At 45.9% G+C, this 19,831-nt stretch overlaps 1 long non-coding RNA gene across 1 annotated transcript; it reads left to right on the forward strand.

Annotated features, from left to right (window-relative positions):
* The first annotated feature begins 85 nt into the window (after positions 1–85).
* Positions 86–6,481, forward strand: LOC148214554 (uncharacterized). The gene is made up of 3 exons (XR_015797801.1): positions 86–302; positions 1,406–1,510; positions 6,133–6,481. It is a non-coding gene; the product is annotated as an uncharacterized LOC148214554 (long non-coding RNA).
* The last annotated feature ends 13,350 nt before the right edge of the window (positions 6,482–19,831 follow it).

The raw sequence follows: 19,831 nt of genomic DNA on the forward strand, positions 1-19,831 counted from the left end.
GGAAAGCCGACAGAGCGCGCGCGAGAGAGGGCGAGAGCGAGCGCAAGCCCCGCCCCCTCCCCTCCCCTCCCCTCCCCTCCCCCGCCCGCTTTGCAAAGCTCTTCCGTCCCTTGCGCGGACAGGCCCGCGAGGGGGGCGCTCGCTGCTTCCGCGCCAGCCTTGAATGCCCAGGTGGGATGCCTGGGAGATCATCGAGTTCCGCCCCGCCCGCGGCATGAACGCCCCCCGCGGTTTCCTTCGAGTCCGAAAAGGCTCCACTCGGCAGCAGGACCCTGGGCGGCCCACAACATCAACACGCAGCCGTAATAATTTTTAAAAAACTAACACGAAACAACCAATATATAACTACAAAAGCTGAAGGGTAAAGTGGCAACCAAGCCCAGGACAGAACAAACCTCGGAGGTTTCCCACTCAGCCGACCAGATGGAGGGATGGATGGAAGGATGGACAGGGAGGGAGGGAGGGAGGGAGGGAGGGGATAGATCAGAGTTGTCCAAACTTGGCCACTTTAAGATGGGTGGACTTCAACTCCCAGAATTCCCCAGCCAGCTTGGGGAACTCCCAGAACTCTGGGAGTTGAAGTCCACTCATCTTAAAGTGGCCAAGTTTGGACAACACTGAGATGGATGGATGGATGGATGGATGGATGGATGGATGGATGGATGGACAGACGGATGGACAGGAAGACAGAGACAGACAGATGAATGGATGGACGGACAGGGAGATAGATAGAGATATGGATAGATGGATGGATGGATGGATGGATGGATGGATGGATGGATGGATGGATGGAGAGATAGATGGACAGGGAGATGATAGACAGACAGAAAGACAGACAGATGGAGAGATGAATGGATGGATGGATGGATGGACAGAAAGAGAGATGATAGATGGATAGACAGATGGAGAGATGGATGGATGGATGGACAGGGAGATAGATGATAGATAGATGATAAATAGATGGAGAGATGGATGGGCAGGGAGATGATAGACAGACAGAAAGGCAGACAGATGGAGAGATGGATGGATGGAAGGATGGAGATTATCTGGATGGATGGATGGACAGGGAGATAGATGATAGATAAACAGACTGACTGACTGATGGACAAGGAAATATAGACAGACAGACAGATGCTGGCCAGGGAATTCTGGGAGCTGAAGTTGAAGTCCAGATGTCTTAAAGTTGCCAGGGTTGAGAAACATTAAATTATTCAGTCATCTCTGTTTCCACTGAATGGGAGCTTAGCATAGCCCACCTTTGGTTGAAGTCAAGGGACATTTTCTACCATCCTGTAGTCAACTGAATTGCTTTAACATGGTTATTCTTGATAAATCTATGTTGGCTTCTGCGTGACGAATGTTGGGAAGGGAGGTTTTGACCAGCATGTTCCTCTTGGGCCTACAGTAGATGGCAGCACCTGACTGACCTGAGCAGATTAAAAATGAATAAAGAAGCAGGATTGGAGCTGGTTAGCAAATAGATGGGAGGCCACCAGGAGATCTTGGCATGGTAAGCTTGAAAATATTCTAGAAGGCAAACTCCTTCTGTGTTGTTGCCAAGAAAATTACCCATATCATAACTAATAATTGAACTGAGCTTTGAACAAGCTAGGCAGAGTCAGGTTTGGTTGGTATTTTGGTATGGGAACCACCAAACCACCAAGAAATCCCATGATTATACACTATATTGCAGGGTTCCTCAACCTCAGCAACTTTAAGATGGGTGGACTTCAACTCCCAGGATTCCTGAGCCACCCATGAGAGTTGAAGTCCACCCATCTTAAAGTTGCTGAGACTGAGGAACCCTGCTATATCGGAAAGTAAAAAAAAATCCTGGCACATTGAGTTCTATTAAAGAGGCTTTAAATTAAATTACAAACTACCTGCTGTCTGAAATGCGATTGTTTTCTTTTATGCCTCATATTTATGTGTCCTTTGTGCAATTCCCTTATCTGGGGTTGACTGTTTCTCTCTTACCTAACTTTGGGGCTGTGCATGACGCCCCTGCTGAGTTCACATACTATATGAAATTTTCGGTTCACACAGTAAGTTAAACCCAAAACTAACCGAAAGCTGTGTTTGCATGCACACAAAACCTAATCAAGGTTAACCCCAGATATACTTAGCACATTGCGCAAATGTGAGCCTCTCCTAGTTGTGTAACTGACCATGTTATAAACGTATAGTCAGACCCAGATCCCGAATTGTAAACTAAACTCACAGTGGGTTTGCATCCATAATTAAACATGGTGGCTTATCTGTTATTTTGGGGAAATGTCCGGATGGAAATTTGGTCTGTTGCCTTTGAAATCCACTGAATCTGTTATACTGAGGTTTCACCTTACTGGGTTTTGTAGAAACAAGTGAGGAGATGGGAGCATTTCAGAACCGCGCAATTGTCTCCATCTGCTTATCCTGATATAGAATGCCAGGCTGCCTGGTGGGGGCTTTTAGGAGAAAGGGGGTGATATGAAACCTGTTAATTTAATGTACGTTCTTTCTGGCAGCCTGGATCATCCGTGCCACCATGCGGTGGGGATCCTGAGGCTGCATTTGCACGGGGAGCCTGGGCTGCAAGGCTAAGGGCCAGCTCAATGCAGGTCAGAAGGAGCAGGCCAGGGGAGGGAGTTTAGAGTTCATAGGCCCCCAGGGCATCCCTCAGGATGAAGGAAGAGGAGGGCGAGGGCGAGAAAAAGGGGAAGAGAGTAGAAGAAAAAGAGGAAGGAAGGGAAAGAGGGAAGAGAAAGCGGGGGAGGGAGGGAGGGAGGGAGGGAGGGAGGGAGGGAGGAAGGAAGGAAGGAAGGAAGGAAGGAAGGAAGGAAGGAAGGAAGGAAGGAAGGAAGGAAGGAAGGAAGGAAGGAAGGAAGGAAGGAAGGAGGAAGCAAAGGGGAAGGGAGGGAGGGAAGGAAGGAAGGAGAGAGCGAAGGGGAAGGAAGGAAGGAAGGAAGGAGGGAGGATAGGACAAGGGAGGGTGAGGGAAAGGAAAAGGGAAAGGGAGGGAGGAAGGCAGGAAGGAAGGACATATGGTTCCCTTCTCTTTGAGAGTCCTTCCTGCATTGCTTCTTGCAAAAGAGCTATCAGAGAACAGCCTCCACCATTTAGACCAATTTCTCCTGCTTTTCCGTGGTACCTCCCTTGAAAGCAACTCTTTTCCAGGGGGGATGACGCAACTGCAGCCGTGAAGCAGAGGGCTGTTGCCGCTAGATGGCAGGCGTCCTCCTTCGGTTGGCCCCGCTTCTCCCCCGCTTTGCCAAGCCCCTCTTGACGGTTCCCTCTTGCCGCTATCTTCTCCCCTCACCCCTGGCTACGCTCCCCACTGTGCCCGAGTCTCCGGGGGGGGCCTTCCAGAGACAGCAAGGACGGCAACATCTAAGAGGTTTGGTGGTGGCCAGCCCGGATCGCACGCTGGCAAGCAAGCAGGGGAAATCAGCTGGCAGGGTGAGTCTGCCCACAGCCATCCTTTCTGAATGCAGAAGCAAAGGGTCTGGTGGAGAAGAACAGCTCCAAGATTCCTTCAGGCCTAGGCCACGCCCCTGGGATTTCCTGGTGGCCTCCCATCCCAGGGTTAGATCAGGTGGACCTGATCTAGCTTTCTCAGATTAGCCAAGTTGAGCTAGGTGCTTCCATCCACCGAGACACATTCGAATACAGGGAAACAAATAAGAACACCGCAGGAGGAATTAAGCCCACCTAGGTTCTAGACAGAATAAGAGCCAACAGATCAACCTCTAGTTGTGGTTAGGAATCTATGGCCTTACGAGCACTGCTGAGCGACAATTTCCAACCTTCCTCACCATTGACTAGGGCAGTGTTTCTGAACCTTGGCAACTTTAAGACGGGTGGACTTCAACTCCCAGAATTCCCCAGCGAGCCATTCTGGGAGTTGAAGTCCACCCGTCTTAAAGTTACCAAGGTTGAGAAACACCGGACTAGGGGCTGGGCTACATGTTCCCCACTGCTCTCTTATCATCCAACACCCAATGATTTTTCAGGGCCAAGCAACATCAGATGGTCTCGTAGAGCATGGTGGTGGACTTGGACCATGGAGCTCCAGGACTACTTACCTGACTTTGGGGCTACCTGGTTTCCTTTGGGCCAGTCACTCTCAACCCAACCAACATCAGAGGGTTGTTCTTTGGTGATAATCATCCATGTAAGCCCCTTAAACTAAAGATAAAATCAATGCCGTACATGGTGATTTTGAGAAAAGTTATGGTATCAAATGTCCCTCGTTTATCATGACATCATGGGGCTAGAAGTGAGGACACCCAAGTGGGGATCCACCAGAACTGTTGCTTGAGCAGGCAAATGTTCTCCCCAGAATGGCCCTACTGTTGGTCTCTTCCTAGATCCAAAGGCCATAAAGGGCTTCCAGCAAAAACTGGGACAAACATCTGTTCAACGTTTCTCTTTCTGAGTCTGGTATGAGCCAGGCATAGACTCCTGATCCTTAGGTCCTCGTATATCTCCAAATTTTAGATCTACTCTCACAGTTGCCAAAAGCTGACAAAAGTGTTAATCTTGGAATGTCCAAGTGTCATATTTTGACTGCGTTTCTTGGACTTGCATCCTCTTTGTCCCTTGTCATCTACTCCAAGGTGGCCAGCTTGAGGCTTCCAAGCACGCTATTGAATTTCAGTGGCGCAATTGGTGAAAATTAGCCATGCTGTTTCCTGTCGTTCCAAGGCAGGGAACACAGAAACTTCAGTTTAAACTGCTGATCAGTGTTTTTTGAGCTTGGCAATTATGGACCATTAAATAAATATTGTGAAAATGTGAGGGACCACCCAATTAAAGGAACACCACTTCTCTACGTTGTCATTTTGAGGATGGGAATTCACATTTTTTCAGCAAATAAGATAATGATTGCAGTTGCATTTATGCATACTTTCCCATCTCCTGCATTTTTAAAGACCTTTTAAAAATAAACTTTGTTCCATTCCCCCCCCCCCCCCCGTATTTCTTACCACTTGAATTAGTTTATATACCTCATGTAATATGAACAACAATAGGAAACCTTGCTAATCAGGAATGTTCTTCATTAAACATCTCTGAATATCAAGGTGATTTGGTGGGTCTCCAGCTGAATGAATCCCAATTTTAGATGCAGACTATTCCTTAGGTGAACTTTCCTTTTGGGATTGCTTGTGCAAAACCTCAGCTCCACTTTGCACAGCGCACACCCACGCAGGACTTTTTTGCTCCTGTCAGTTTTCTGAATTTGAATACTGACCTCGCTGCTTATGATCGCTTCGGCAAAGCAGCCACAGATCCATTTTTGCAAACCCAACGCAATTCCCCTTGGGAACAAAATTAAAAAACCCTAGCTGTATCCACGTATGGTATGTGACACGCACACACACAGGGAGGCAGACCTCTTGCATCATTGCCCTAACCCCCTGGGCTAAAATAAATAAGGTCAGCCCCTAACCACCAGCCTCTGCCATGCTCCTCAAGTTAGGGTGCCAGCATATTAACCTGGTTTGCATGACAACATAAGCACCCCAAAACCAGCTTGCTACCCTCCCCTCTGCAGTATCTTTCATGATATGCAACACTAGCTGAATGAAAATGCTGATTGACCTCCAAGCCATCATGCCTTACAGCAAACTTAAATTCAACATTCTCTCTCTCTCTCTCCCTCCCTCCCTCTCTCTCTCTCTCTCTCTCTCTCTCTCTCTCTCTCAATATATATATTGGATATTTGTGTGTGGTATGTATATCTATCTCACACTTGAGTCAACTTTCTAAAAATACGATTATGACTCTTTTTGGACCCCAGCCACCAATTCCTGGGAAGGACAAAATGGCCTGCAAAGAACGAATGAATCCTTTTGCACATGAATTCCCCCGTACATAATTCATTGCACCCATGCTGTACATGAGAAGGGCTGCTATAAATGATGGATAAGAGTGAAAAACTGTGAAATGCGTAGAAATTTGGGAAAGAGTTCCCACTGATTTACCCCTCCAGGAACTGGAAAACGTTGGTCGTTGCAAGTTTCCAGAAACTCAGATCTCAGGATTTGGGAATGCAGCGCCATTATCTTCTCCTGGGCCCGTAAACCTTTTAAAAATGTCTTTATTCTCTTCCCCTCAACTCAATAACAGCTTTTCTTGTTTTCTTTTCAGGAGGTCGAATCTCTTCTCTCCCCTCTGTCAGCTAAAGGGGAGGCTGCTGATACAATCGGAGTCTGGCTAATAATTCTGAGAGAGGGGAGCTCTGAGAAAGCCCCAAACTGGATTTTTGCAAAGACCTCCATCCGTATTTCGGCACGCCAAGAGATCTGTGGCTTTTAATCAACCGGTATTCTGCACCCAATTTGTTATCTGCTGTTCTAGTTGGAAGCAAGGAACAGCCGTGAAACCGAATCAAGGAAAAGATACGATTGGTGTATTTCGAGCCTCATAATTTCTAACCAGTGTAATTAAGGGAGTGTTTCTCAACCTTAGCAACTTTAAGAGGTCTGGACTTCAACTCCCAGAATTCCCCAGCCAGCATGGCTGGCTGGGGAATTCTGGGAGTTGGTCCAGACTTCTTAAAGTTGCTAAGGTTGAGAAACGCTGAGTTCAGGGCTTGGTATAACCAGAGTTACATCTTAAGATGGAAAGCCAAAATCTTTTGTACATTTACTTTTGAGAAACACCTTTGCATTTCAGAAACTGGCTTCTGGGTTTCTAAAGAGAGGTGAGTTTTCCGCAGCACCAAGATAGGAAGTTTGGGAAACTGTATGTTTCAGAATGGAAAAGCTGGGTGTCCTTCACATACAGAGGTATTAGCCGGCCATGACTCTCTGCAGAAGGAGTCCAAGCCTGTGACACCCCCAGATGACACCCCCAGAACTCAGAAATTAAATCACTTACAATGTTGCCAAGAAAACTGCAGGGACTTGGAGTCAAGAATGACCTGATGACCCATGTCCCAAAGTGCATGTATAGAATTTATAAAGAAGTAAGCATGCATGTATGGGGGGGGCGGTGAGACTAGGCTGAAGCTGCCATAGCCTAAAGATGAAGCAGGGGCGTAAGCAGAGGGGACAAAACCCAGGAATCTTGTCTATGGGATCCCTTCAGGGAGGTAGATAAGAAGGAAGCAAGTCCTTAAGGAAAAAACAAAGGACCTGAACCAGAAAAAGTAAGTTGGGCCTGAGCCCATGGAAACCCTCACCCCAATCCCATCAACACCTTGTGAATCAACCCAGCAAGGACTTTTGGGGATAAAAGGGGTCCCAAAGCCGGACCACTCTGAGTCGTCTGAGCCACCTTTGGATCCAGACTTGGCGGCTTCCGTCCCTCTAGCTAGTGCCTGGCAGCCTAGTTGGGAAGGATGTGGGTAAGTGTGGATGAGTGCACGTGTGTGTGTGTGAGAAAGAGCAAATGCACCTCGCAACCAGTAAAGTTTTGCTGTTCCTTTAAATTCACTGGGTCTCCGTGTATTGCAAAGAACCTCTTGTGCCCCAGTGTTCGGCTGGAAGTGATTTGCGTGTGTCCCTAATGATTTCCCGGCTGTTGTCCAGGGCTGTGGGTCTGTCTGCTCCAGCCGCACCTCTCTGGAAAACCCAGGTAGAGAGCAAGATCCGCGTGCCACAGCGGGCTGTGAGTGTGCAAGTGAGCGACCATGAGCCGAACCTGGGAGCAGCGTGTGTAACAGGTGCAGGCTCAAACTTTTGTTTTACTGGCAAACGTGCGCCATTAAAATAGTTTGGAGACTATTTATTTAGCAGTGTTTCCCAAGCTGGGCAACTTCACGGTGCGGACTTCAACTCCCAGAATTCCCCAGCCACCGCAGAGCATAGTGACCGAATCATCTTGCATGCTGAAAATCCCATGTTGAAAGCCCACAATCTCCCCACAGGATTGGAAAAAATCCAGCCTGCTACTCCTGGTATCTCTGTTAGTCCCTGCAGATGATACTGAACTCCAGAACAATTCCCCATTCCCCAGAATCACTTCCTATTCGCTTTCTATTAGACTAGGAAAAAATAAAATCAGAGTCTGAATCCTGCAGAATTATAATCTACGTGTTGAATCTTCCAGGGCTGCGACGTTCATATCTGGTTATCGGTGCTCTCCTGAAAACTTTGCCATCCATCCATCCATCCATCCATCTATCAAATTTATATGCCGGCCATCTCGCTATACAAGGGACTCTAGGTGGCTTACACATCCATTTTAGCCAATTTTGGAAAAGCAAAGCATCCTTCATATACCTGTTTTGCAAAATGTGCCTCGTTCGTTCTCTCCATCCGGTGGGACCCCCTCTCTTTTCTATTCAATCCTGACTTACTCACTACCACTCCATTCTTAGCCTTTTCTTGTTTTCCACATCCACTTCTTAACGTCCCCGTTCCCACTGTGTTCAGCTTACCTTGATGTTCCCCCCACCTTTCCAATGCTCACTTCCATGTGGGCAGAATCCCACTCCAATGAACGCCGTTTTCCCTTCTTTTGACCTACATCCATTCCTTGCAACAGACCACTTGCTATCCATTAACTTTCCATCAGCCTCTGCACATCTTAAAATGCCTCCACCCTTTTTTCGTGTCTCTCGTAAATGTTTGCCCCCCGAAAGGCCTGTTAGCCTGCATCTCGCACTCTCTCATTTATCCTGCCTGGCACAGACTGTAAACATTTGACCAAAGAAGACAAATTCAACCCCTGGCCCTGGCACATTGTCATTTCTGCATCATTTGCAATCATCCACTCCATTTTCCCTGTCAAACGCAGCAGCTTCTCTTTGACATGTTAATGTTCAGATCTGCGCTCCGTGATTCAATCGTGCAATCGTTTGGGTTCTCGGCCCACCACACAGTACCAGCCCCGTAAAAAAGGCTCCATGCATTCATCGCCCCACCTCTAACCCCTCTTTCCCAAGGCATTAAAAACTTGGCTTTGCCGTCAAGCACAGGGCCCTGATAGTTGAGCCGAGAATTTTAGGGGCCAAAATAGAAATACACAAAAGATTGGGTTCAGCTTATCCATGTATGGGCTTATCCATGAGTATATACAGTAATACTTTTCCAAAGTACCTGTATATCCCATATTTACTCGTGGATAAGCCCATACGTGGATAAGCCGACCCTTGAATTTTTAACCAAAATACCATTAAAAATGTGGGTCGGCTTATCCGCGAGTGGTGCATTTTTCATGGCATTCGGGTTAAAGTTTCAAGGGTCGGCTTCTCCGTGGATGGGCTTATCCACGAGTAAATACAGGATATTGATTGTGGTGTTGTGATTATTCTCCGCTGGTACTTTATGCTGTGTTAGGTTATTTATGTTTTTAATTATGGGTTGTGTTTTTATTCTCTTTTTATTTTGTTTTAATCATTAGCCGCCTAGAGTCATGCAAATGAGATGGGTGGCCAAGATCATTTACTAAATAAAAAGTAAATAAAATAAAATACCAACCATCATTTGTTTGGTGGAAGGTTTGATGGAAGGTTTTTAATTGGTTTGATGGAAGGTTTTTAATTGGTTTGATGGAAGGTTTTTAGCGGCTTTTATTTTTTTCTAGTTTTGTGTGCTGCCCAGAGTCCACACGAGTTGGACAGCCGATACGTTTAAATAACATTCAGGAAGATTTTTGTTCCAACGATCGCCTTTTCTCGAATGATTTTCTCTCCCAGAAGGAATAAAAGTTTGGGTTACGACGTTAATTTGATGATCGTGTTTCTTATTTGAAGAAAAAGTGCTAACTGGACTTTATTTTCTTTTAACCGGGGAGAATATGTAGAGCATACATTATAGAACAAAGCCCTGTTTGGCATCAAAGTCTCTCTTTAATCTTGTTGAAGATTGTCCCAGGAATAAAAATGCTAAATCTTTAGGGAAATTATTCTGTTTCTTATTTTCGTTCTATTATCAGAATAAAGCTAGCATCAACAGTTAACATCATTGGAAGGGCTGAATGAAAATCTCGGGTTCTTCACACTCATACTTCTACAGCTGGACTGGAGAACAGGTTACATTTGAGAGCATTTAAAGTACATTTTTTACAGAAGTTAAATCAGGAATCCGCAATTTACTTGTCGTCCAGGCTGTGATGAATCAAATGGAAGCCGCCGTTTATCTAATTCTATACTCAGCTAGAAGATTGAGGGGACCCTGCTCAAAGAATCGAATTCCTTGGAGGAAAAACTAAATAACTACTAAATACAATCCGGTTTTATGGATTAGGTGCAGCTTTAAGGAGAGGTTTTAAAAATATTTTATCTGAAAAAAATATGTTAAAGTGCTCTAAAAGTAGAAGAAATGTCTTACTAGATCAAAGTGACTGAGCAAGTACCATTTATTTACTAGATTTATATCCAGGTAGTGTATATAATGCTCCCGCTCCTATTTTCCCCGCAACAACAACCCTGTGAGGTGGGTTGGCCTGAGACAGAAGGACTGGGCCGAAGTCACCCACCCGGCTTACATGCCGAAAGACGGGCATTGGGAAGATCCTAACCAGCATTCTAAGATGATAACTTCTCAGTATTGCTCACCTCTTCTGTCTGATACTCAGATAGACTGCTTTTGCATATGAAGCTTGTCAAAATAAGGGTGGGGCTTCAACCGTCAGCTGCTTTGACTTTTTTGACCTGCTCCCTGGCAGCTGCCCCTATGGAAGATTTCTTTCTTTAAAAAGCTTTTTGCTTTTATTAATGCAAAAAAGAGAGAGAAAAAATAATGCACAAAGTTATAAAGAGAGAAAAATGGAAGATGCAAGAAAACTAAAACAAAAAAACCAAAAAAACCCCCAAAAAGCAGAAACATGCCAGGTGTATATTTCAAGGACAGGTCTGCATTCTTAAAAATGCTCCGTAAGGTTTTCGATAAATGGTCACCCTATTTCACTGTAATCATCCATTGCTCATCTATATCAATAAGCAATTTGTATGTATGTTGCTAATAACATCAATTAGCATCAAGGCGGTAGAATACATTTATCCTTCCACGGCTCTCGAATAAATCTATTAGCTATAAGTAAGGCACATAGAAAAGAGTTGGCCGGTTTTAATTCGCGCTACAATGAATCTAACCTGTTTATTTCCTTCTGGAGTCTCCTTATACATTTATTTCTTTTTCTTTCAGACTAGCCTATTACCCTGGGATTTCCTGGTGGTGTCCTATCCTGGCACTTCTTTTTTTTTTTTTTTAATCCATTCAGTCATGTTGGATTCTCGGAGAGTACCTGGACAAGCCTCTGCCGTTTTCTTGGCAAGGTTTTTCAGAAGTGGTTTGCCATGGCCTCCTCCCTGGGGCTGAGAGAGAGGGACTGGCCCCAGGTCCCCCAGCTGGCTTCGTGAGTAGGCAGAACTAGAACTCATGGCCTTCCAGTCTCTAGCCTGATGCCTTAACCCAGTGTTTCTCAACCTCGGCAACTTTAAGACGTGTGGACTTCAGCTCCCAGAATTCCCCAGCCAGCCATGCTGGCTGGGGAATTCTGGGAGCTGAAGTCCACTCGTCTTAAAGTTGCCGAGGTTGAGAAACACTGCCTTAACCACTACACCAAACTGGCTCTCATCCTAGTTCTAACAAAGTCAAATCCTACTGAGCTTTTTCAAGATGCAGACAGGTAGGGCCCCCCTTGGTTAGGGGGAGCTACCTAAAACACCTTGCGATGAAGAGAGAGAACATGGGAAGAAGGAAACTGGGGGAGCGATTAGCTGATTGAAGCATCAAGCGCGTGACTGCCCTGTGAATTAAGAGAAAAGAAAGCAATGTTTCTTTAATGTTTCTTCTCCTTCAAAGCTGCAATTAGAAGAAGAAACATCCCTCAATCTGCTGTAAGCTTCCATTCGATTTCCAGTTTAATGCCGTCTGTTCCAGGCAAAATTCAAGAGGAACAGAGCTGTGCGATATGGCTAGTCCCCAGGTTAAGAACGCCCGGTTTACGGACGACCCGTAGTTAAGAACGGAGCCTATGGTAGCAAAATCCGAGTTCAATACACCGTGATTCGAGTTAAATACACAATTTTTCGAGTTCATTACACCATACTATTTATACTGTATTATACAATAATACTGTTCCGACTTACGTACAAATTCGACTTAAGGACAGACCTTGGGAACGGAACTCGTTCTTAAACTGAGGACTATCTGTAGTCCAGGATTTGGAAGGCTCAAGGTTGTAGCTTTGTCCTAAGGCCGAACGGACTGGAAATACGGAGAGTCATCACCCAACATATTATGTGGAGTCTGCAAAAGCTTTTCAGCACCTCCTGCTTGCCCTGGTGTAAAGACTCCCCACAGATGGCCTCTGGAGGGCAGGAACCCACCACGTCATCCTCAACCTGCTCAGCTTAGCAGAAACACAGCCCTTCAAGTTACTCTTGACTCTCAGTACCTCCACGGACAAGTCCTTGCAGTTTTCTTGGCAAGGTTTTTCAGAAGTGGTTGGCCCTGCCCTCCTTCTTCCTAGGGCTGAGAGAGAGGGACTGACCCAAGGTCACCCAGCTGGCTTCATGCCCAAGGCAGGACTAGAACTCGGGGTCTCCCGGTTTCTCATCCAGCACCTTTAACCACTACCCCACATGGGTTCTCTCTCAAAATTGCTGTTTTTTGACAAGGCATGCAAGACGAGAGATCCACAGGCAATCATTCCATGGGACATTTAGGGACGGATTCTACCCCTCGAGGTTCCTGCAGGCACGCCCCCCTCTGGTCCCTGGCCATTGATTTCCTTTTTTAAAAAAATATTTTTTTATTAGAATGTTTCAAGACAGTAAAAGTGTTCAAAAAAGAAAGAAAGAAAAAAGATAGAAAAAAAAGAAAAAAATGAGAAAGAAAGAAAACATGGAATTATGATTTCTATCCTTCTTTCAATCAAGTAATTGCCTTCTTAATTTTTCCCCATCCTCTTTAAGCCTTTTTAATCCCCAAATCCATAAAGCATCAGTTCAGTCTTTTCTTCTTTCAACAAAAAGTCCATATAAGGCTTCCAGTCTTTTAAAAAAGTCTATCATTTTTCCCCCCTGCCCCCTGGCCATTGATGTCCAGACCCGCTCACCTTTTCAGGGCCGGGCTCTGCCTTGCTCCGATTGGCCACTTGAGGCTCCGGTGGACACGCCCTCCTCTGGTCCCTGGCCATTGATGTCCAGAGCCACTCATCTTTTGCCAGCCAGAAAATTGGAGCTTTTCTTTTATGTCAACGCCCCCCCCCCACATTTTTATCCTGGGTGCAGTATGAACAAGGAGAGAAGGAAGGGTCCCAGAACCAAAGAGACCCCCTTCCCCATGCAAAGGAAAAGCAGGAAGCAGACGGTCATCTCCCCCATCGCTCCCATCACCAAAAGTGCTTTTCTCCCCTTCCCACCCTGCCACCTAGGGGGGGTCAGGAGCAGCAGAGGGAGAGGGGCCCCCTTAGCACCAGCTCTCCTGACCCCCCAGACCTATTTCATCTTGCAGAAGATCAAAGTCCTCTCCATTCCTGCAATGCACAGGTCTCCTTTTGCGCGTGCTTCGGATTGCGCCGTTCCTACAGGCCTCCAATTCCTGCTCAGGACATGCATTTGGTGTTCAGAAAAGGCCCCAGACTGCCTAAAAATCAAGGTGGGTCTCATGACTGAGGGTGGCCTGCATTCCTCCCCTCTGACAACAGCTAGGGGAGTGTGGGGGGAGGACTAGGGGGGGGGGAGGACTAGGAGTGTGGGGGGAGGACTAGGAAGACACAAACAAAATATCCTCATTGTGGTCTTACTAGAGAGGCGCCTGACAGATGTGCTTCCAGGCAAAGAAGCGCTGAAGGAAGCCTTGAGTCTCTGAGCCAATTTTTAAGGTTCAACCCCGCCCAGTTTTTCTCCACCGTCTCGGGGGCAAGAGGATTGCGCAGCCAACTGCCGAAACAGGACGGTGTTGCTGTCTCCGGAGAAACGACGGCAGAATTCTCGGCGTGGAAGACAACTGCGCTTCCATGCCAGGCAAAATGTTATGGCTTGCTTGCTCCTTCTCAGGGTGTTGGGAGGAGAAAATCGAGGAGCGATTGCAAGGTTTCCCAAGGTCTCCAGGTTGCATGGATATCCTGGGAACGCTTCTAAGCGTCAGCATCCATCGAAGGCCAGGCTGGCCCTGCCAGGATCTGGCTTCCAGCATTATGGACCCTGTGCACTTCCCATCCTATTCTGCAACCAGTTGCCCCACTTTCTCCGGGGCTGCAAACTCTCCAGAGCTGTTCACCACCAAGCAGTAACCATCTTCCCACCTTCTAGCTTGAAAATGCTGAGCCCGCCGGCTCCAAGCTGGCCCAGAGACACTCCGTGCTCCCTCCTGCGGCTCAATCGGAGAGGATCCCAAAGGATGTGCCATCCGTGCCTTGTCGCTGACTCTGGGGTGGCCACAATCCCTTCAACGCCCCCTCCCACTTCCAGGCTAAAGAGAAAGAAAAGACCCTGCTAGCACACCTGTGCGTGCACACACACACACACACACACACACACCAACACATGCACACACATAGATTCTTTGGAGTTGCTTAGGAAAAATGCAGGGAGGGAGGGAAAGCAAAGCAGACTGGCACTTTGCATGCCAGCTGATCTCTTGCTGAAGAGAAGTGGGAAACCAAACTCTTCCCCAGAGCTCTTCCACACAGAAAGAGGTGCCCGAAGCTGCGAACAAAGCTGCTTTTGTGCCATCTAGAAAGGTAAAGTCTCCTTCAAAATAAACTTCTGGTGACTTCAGGAACTGGCCCAGGCAGTTTTCTTAGCTGGTTTTCCCTTGCCTTCGTCTGGACTGTTTTTTCAACTTCCCAGTCTAGCCTACAGCCCATGGGATTTCCTCTTGGTCTCCCATCCAACGAATAACCCGTTGTGACCCTGCTTAGCTCTCCCAGAACAGCCAACGTCAACTCAGAGGCAGAGAAGAGTTGATCTATTCTTTTACCGGATGGTTTTAGGGACCCCAGTGCACTTCATCAGACACTGAATTGCTGGGGATGGAAAGAAAAGGGGAAGGAGGTGGTTGGTGGAAGGAGGCCGAGTACAGAGGACAGAACATCTGGGAGAGAGAACAATGTGGGTCAGAGGGAGTGCGCAATTTCCCCAAGCAGCTCATATTCAAAGAGACAGCTGTGGTTTGCGGATGAATCACAAAACCACTAACCCCGTCTGGTTCTCCCGTATAAATATTAGAAGGCCTAACTTCCGGAAGGCCGAGATCATTCCTCCGTGCGTCTCAGCCGCTCCAGCAAAAAGAGAAGAAACCCTGCCCAAAACATCTGGGAGGTGACATCAGAACGCTCACTCCTGCAGACTTATTTTCAAGCGTTTGCAGACTTCTCCCTGGACCTGCGCCGCGTCATGAATTGCTGGACGTTGAAAAAAGAAGTTTTTTGTTTGTTTGCTCTTTAACCAGCAGAATAGCTAGAAAGCTTTGGGGTTTGATATCTGAGCAAGAAAAGGAAACTGCCTTGAGGGTAAAGATCACTGCAATTATTGATTTATTCATTCATTCATTCATTTATTAAATGTATATGCCACCCACCTCCCCCAGAGCTTTTATTATTGATCATATGTTCCCCTTTTTCATCTTACAGTTGGCTAGGGATACATTGGATAAGGCTGTCTTTTCTTCTGAGCCCTGTTCAAAGTTTTTAAAAAACTTTTTTTAAAAAAAAAACCCTTTTTAAAATAGTTTTTAAAGTTGTTAAGCCCTGGGCCTGCTTTTAAGGCCCTGTTCAATATTCAGCAGCCAAGGGGGTTAGGTACCTGCCTGCCTTTGTCATCCAGATGAACTGGGCAGCCACTAGGTGGGAAAAATTTCATCTTTTGATACCTTCCTTTGGAACCTGGCCAGATAGGTGCTTAAAGAAACCATGGCTCTTTGCCTGCCTTAGAAATCCAGCTGTAGAAAAGAAGGAGAAAGTGCTTTCCGTGCGCGTAGGACGCAAGACGAGGAAGAAAAGACGTCCGAGTAATGTCGTACTTAAGAAGAATGCTCTAAAAATTTATGAGCACATTTGTTAATGCGGTTGAGTTATGAAATTTGACACCATAGCTTGCCACTCTGTTCCTTCCCCCACGGGTGCAGGCTCTCGCTTTATGTGAATCTGCTTTATGCGAGGTTTTCAGGGAACCTAACTTTAGCACAACGTGAAGGCAGCCTGAATGCGCCCAGAGTTTTTCTCATCGTTCACTTGCTGGTCTTCTGGACACAGCAAAGATTCAGCCTCGCAGCATCTGGGTGACTGCATCTTGCATCTTGCACCTTGTACTTTCTTACCTAGCCGAGCTCTGAGAAAGCTTTGTTGTTCGGGTGATCAAAGGAAAAAGTGAGATCTCAAGTTGTCGTTCTGTGCTGGAAGGAAGAAAGCAAACTTTCTGGCTTGCATTTAAACTGAGCAATATGGACTGGCCCGAAGCGCTTTGCCCCACCTTGACACACCGGAGCGCCTCCTTCCTGCATTCCTGGCTGATCTTTTCTTAGATCCAAGTCTTTCCCAAAGATGTATTTTCAGCTCTTGAACGCTGCTGAACTTTTAAAAAAACTGCTGATATTCCTCATTTTGGCTCGCTAACTTGAACAATATAACACAAAGGTGAGGAGCATGAAACGGAAAAGTATTGTACCTGTGATTCTTGCAGGACAGCAAGGATTAAATCCTTGCCTAGTTTTAATCTATAGTTAATCTTTCCCTATTAACCTATAGCTGAACTTAGTGACCCTTCTCAGGGCAAGGTTGTATTCACCCATAGCTGATCCTTCATGGTTAGCCTATATCTAACCTTAATAACCTATTAAATGTAGTCACCTGTAGTAAACATCTCCTGAGAAGACAAAAGATAAGGGGATGAATCCACAGCACAGAAGAGATCAAAAGGGAATCCCGGCTAAGGGGATGAAGGACTTCCTGAACAATTATTAATCTCTAAATGTTATACCTCCTTAAAGCAAAAAGTATCAAAACTCTGATTTCTTTATGTTTGGGGAGCCTCTTTTCACAGAGGTATCCCCTTTACTGCTGCACGCCAATAAAGGATCTTTGCTCTAAAAGGTTTCTCGTGTCCAGCGAAGTTATTGGCAGCCGTCTCCGGGCAAGAACCCCGTTTTGGGTCCAACAAAGGAAGAAAGGGGGCTCAATTCTCGGATTCTTTATTTGATTGATTGATTGATTGATTGATTGATTGATTGATTGATTGATTATGTGCCATCAAGTTGTTTTCGACTCCTAGCGACCACATAGATAGATGTTCTCCATGATGATCTATGCCTAACCTGTTCTTTCAAGTCTCCCAACGGTGTCCCCATTGCCGCTGTAACCAAGTCTGTCCACCTTGCTGCTGGTCATCACCTTCTTCTTTTTTCTTATACCAAACTGGAAAAATTGGATTTTTCATTTTACTGGTCTTGGTTTCATCCACAGTGCATCAACATTCCTGATAGATTTGTGTCACCCACTGAATCAGAATTAGGAAACCTTAGGTGTTGGACATACCTGTTAGTTGGTGGTTCGAGATGTTGTATGCACTCAGAAAACTGGGTTGATTGAGTAAACCAGGGTTTTTCAACCTTGGCAACTTTAAGACGGGTGGACTTCAACTCCCAGAATTCTAAGAGACTAAGCTGAAGAAGAAGCCCATATCCTTTGTCCACCTGTCTTAAAGTTGCCAGGGTTCCTCAACCTTGGCAACTTTAAGACAGGTGGACTTCAACTCCCATGGCTGGCTGGGGAATTCTGGGAGTTGAAGTCCACCCGTCTTAAAGTTGCCAAGGTTGAGGAACCCTGCTTTGGATGATTCCCAAAGTTGTTCTCAATGTGAATTATTTGCAAATGATATTGTAAGGATTCGACACCATAAATAGTGTCAAGCACTTTGGTGCACACGCCACCACAGAATGCTTAAAAAGACAGAGAGAGAGAGAGAAGAAAAAAGTTAATTTCAGGCACAGCAGAAACAGGCCAGATTTTAAATGCCATGGCGGAGACATTTCTGAATTCCCTGTCTAAATATGTTGAGCAATAAATTAGCTCAAATATTACTGTCAGAAAACTTGGATAGGCCATTAAAAATGCCACTGCCAGAAATTCACAAGGGCATCGTGATTTTTGATACACGAAATGGGGCAGGAATTTTTGACTCAGACGAGCAGCTGAAAACAGAGAATGAGGCATTATTTGAAAACAAAAACCATTCAACCTCTCAAGGCAGGACGGACAAGACTTGAGTTCCGTTTTGAACTAATAATGGCTGATTTTGGTCAGTGGTCACAAATCTGCTTTGGGTGCCGTGCAGAAGATTTTAGGTTCAGGTCTTTATTCCTCCAGTTTAAGCACATTTTAAAATTCGGTAAAGAGGTGACGAATCGGAAGATCTCTTCTTTGCAAATCTATAGCTAGCCGTAGTGGAGAATATTTTCCTGGCCAATCTTACTTAATCCACCAAACCTCAAAAGTTTAAGGCTCTCAACTTTGGCCGGCTGGAAATGTTGGGCCCTCAATCAGAACCAATCAGCCAAGTTCAGGATCCCTGAATAAGACAACCAGGTTGCAATCATGCCTCCTGTAATGTAAAGTTATAAATAGGGGAGCCTGAAGCAAATGAAATGAATTAATTGTTCAGGTTAGCTCAGATCAACCTGGGACATTCAGTACCACGGATATTAATAGTTTCTGGCTCCTCTTTTCCTTAACTTTAGCAGCTTTCAAAGGAGAAGAGATGGGGAAATGTACCTGGTAGAACATTTTGGGGCTCTCTGAGCTTGGCGGTTTGCTTGCAGACGTTTCATGACCCAACTAGGTAACATCATCAGTGCGAGGGAGTGTGAGGTTTGGTCCCTGTTTATCTACAGTAGCTTGCCCTGCCAGTGTGGGTGGGGGTGTACTGTACCCTAATCAAGGAACTTCCAAGGAGAAAACCTCCACCATCTCACTTAAACTTACAGCCATTTGGAAAAGGTTATAGTATGTGTCCACCAAAGGGAGCAGGGGCCTCCAGGGAGAGTGGGTCAAAAAAGTCAAGAGGGCATCTAGACTTTTTAGGCTTCTCTGCAGATGGCCCTTAAAGCATTACAGTAGATTCAAAGTAGTAACAGATTGATAGAGCTTAGGTGAAACACCTAAGGACTGCTATCTGAACAAGCTTGGTTAGTTTTAACTGCGGTTGGCTTCTCATGATCCGTTGAACCCAGCCTGGTTGGGTTAGGGTAGAACATCCTATGAGGGCCCAGAAAATGGGTTAATTCAGGAATTTAACAGGTAAATTCGGTGGGGGGATGGCCCTCCCCCCCCCAAAAAAAATCCAAGGGCAAACCAGCGATATAAATGTTGCTTGTTCATCATGTGAACATCATCCAGATGTTCATCACCATAAAATCCTCTTGATAGGGAAGGAGCTGCAGTCGTCTGACCCGCCGACGAAAAGGGTTGAGCGAACTTCTCTTCAGCCACAACCAGGGCTAAAGAGGGCGTTGCCTTCCCACACGTTTCCAAAGGACGTGGTTCTGATTCTTTTTTTTTTTCATTATCCATTGTCAGTTTACGGTTTAGCTGGAGGTGGGGAATTACAAACATTATAGCAATGTCCACATTTCACTATGCAACGCTGGAGGTGTGTACGCGCACGTGCCTTTGAAACGCACTTCATTATTCTGTCGCAAGACAGCAAAACGTTTTTAATTTTTTTTTTACTTTCCAGAGGCAAGTATATTGCAATCAGCCAAAGAAGAAAAGCTCAGCGCTTGAAGTAGCTTTCTGCCTTTACTTTCCTTAACTTTCAGGCTGAAGTTTTTTTTTTTTAATTACAGGTAGTCCTCACTTAACAACCATTCGTATAGTGACCGTTTGAAGTTACAACGGTGCTGAACAAAGGGATTTACAACAAGTCCTTGCACTTACAACCATTGCAGCACCC

Source organism: Python bivittatus, unplaced genomic scaffold (assembly GCF_059951505.1).
Source record: "Python bivittatus isolate LINGU-HERP-01145 unplaced genomic scaffold, Pbiv_v1 ctg000610_np1212, whole genome shotgun sequence".
NCBI classification, from domain to species: Eukaryota; Metazoa; Chordata; class Lepidosauria; order Squamata; family Pythonidae; genus Python; species Python bivittatus.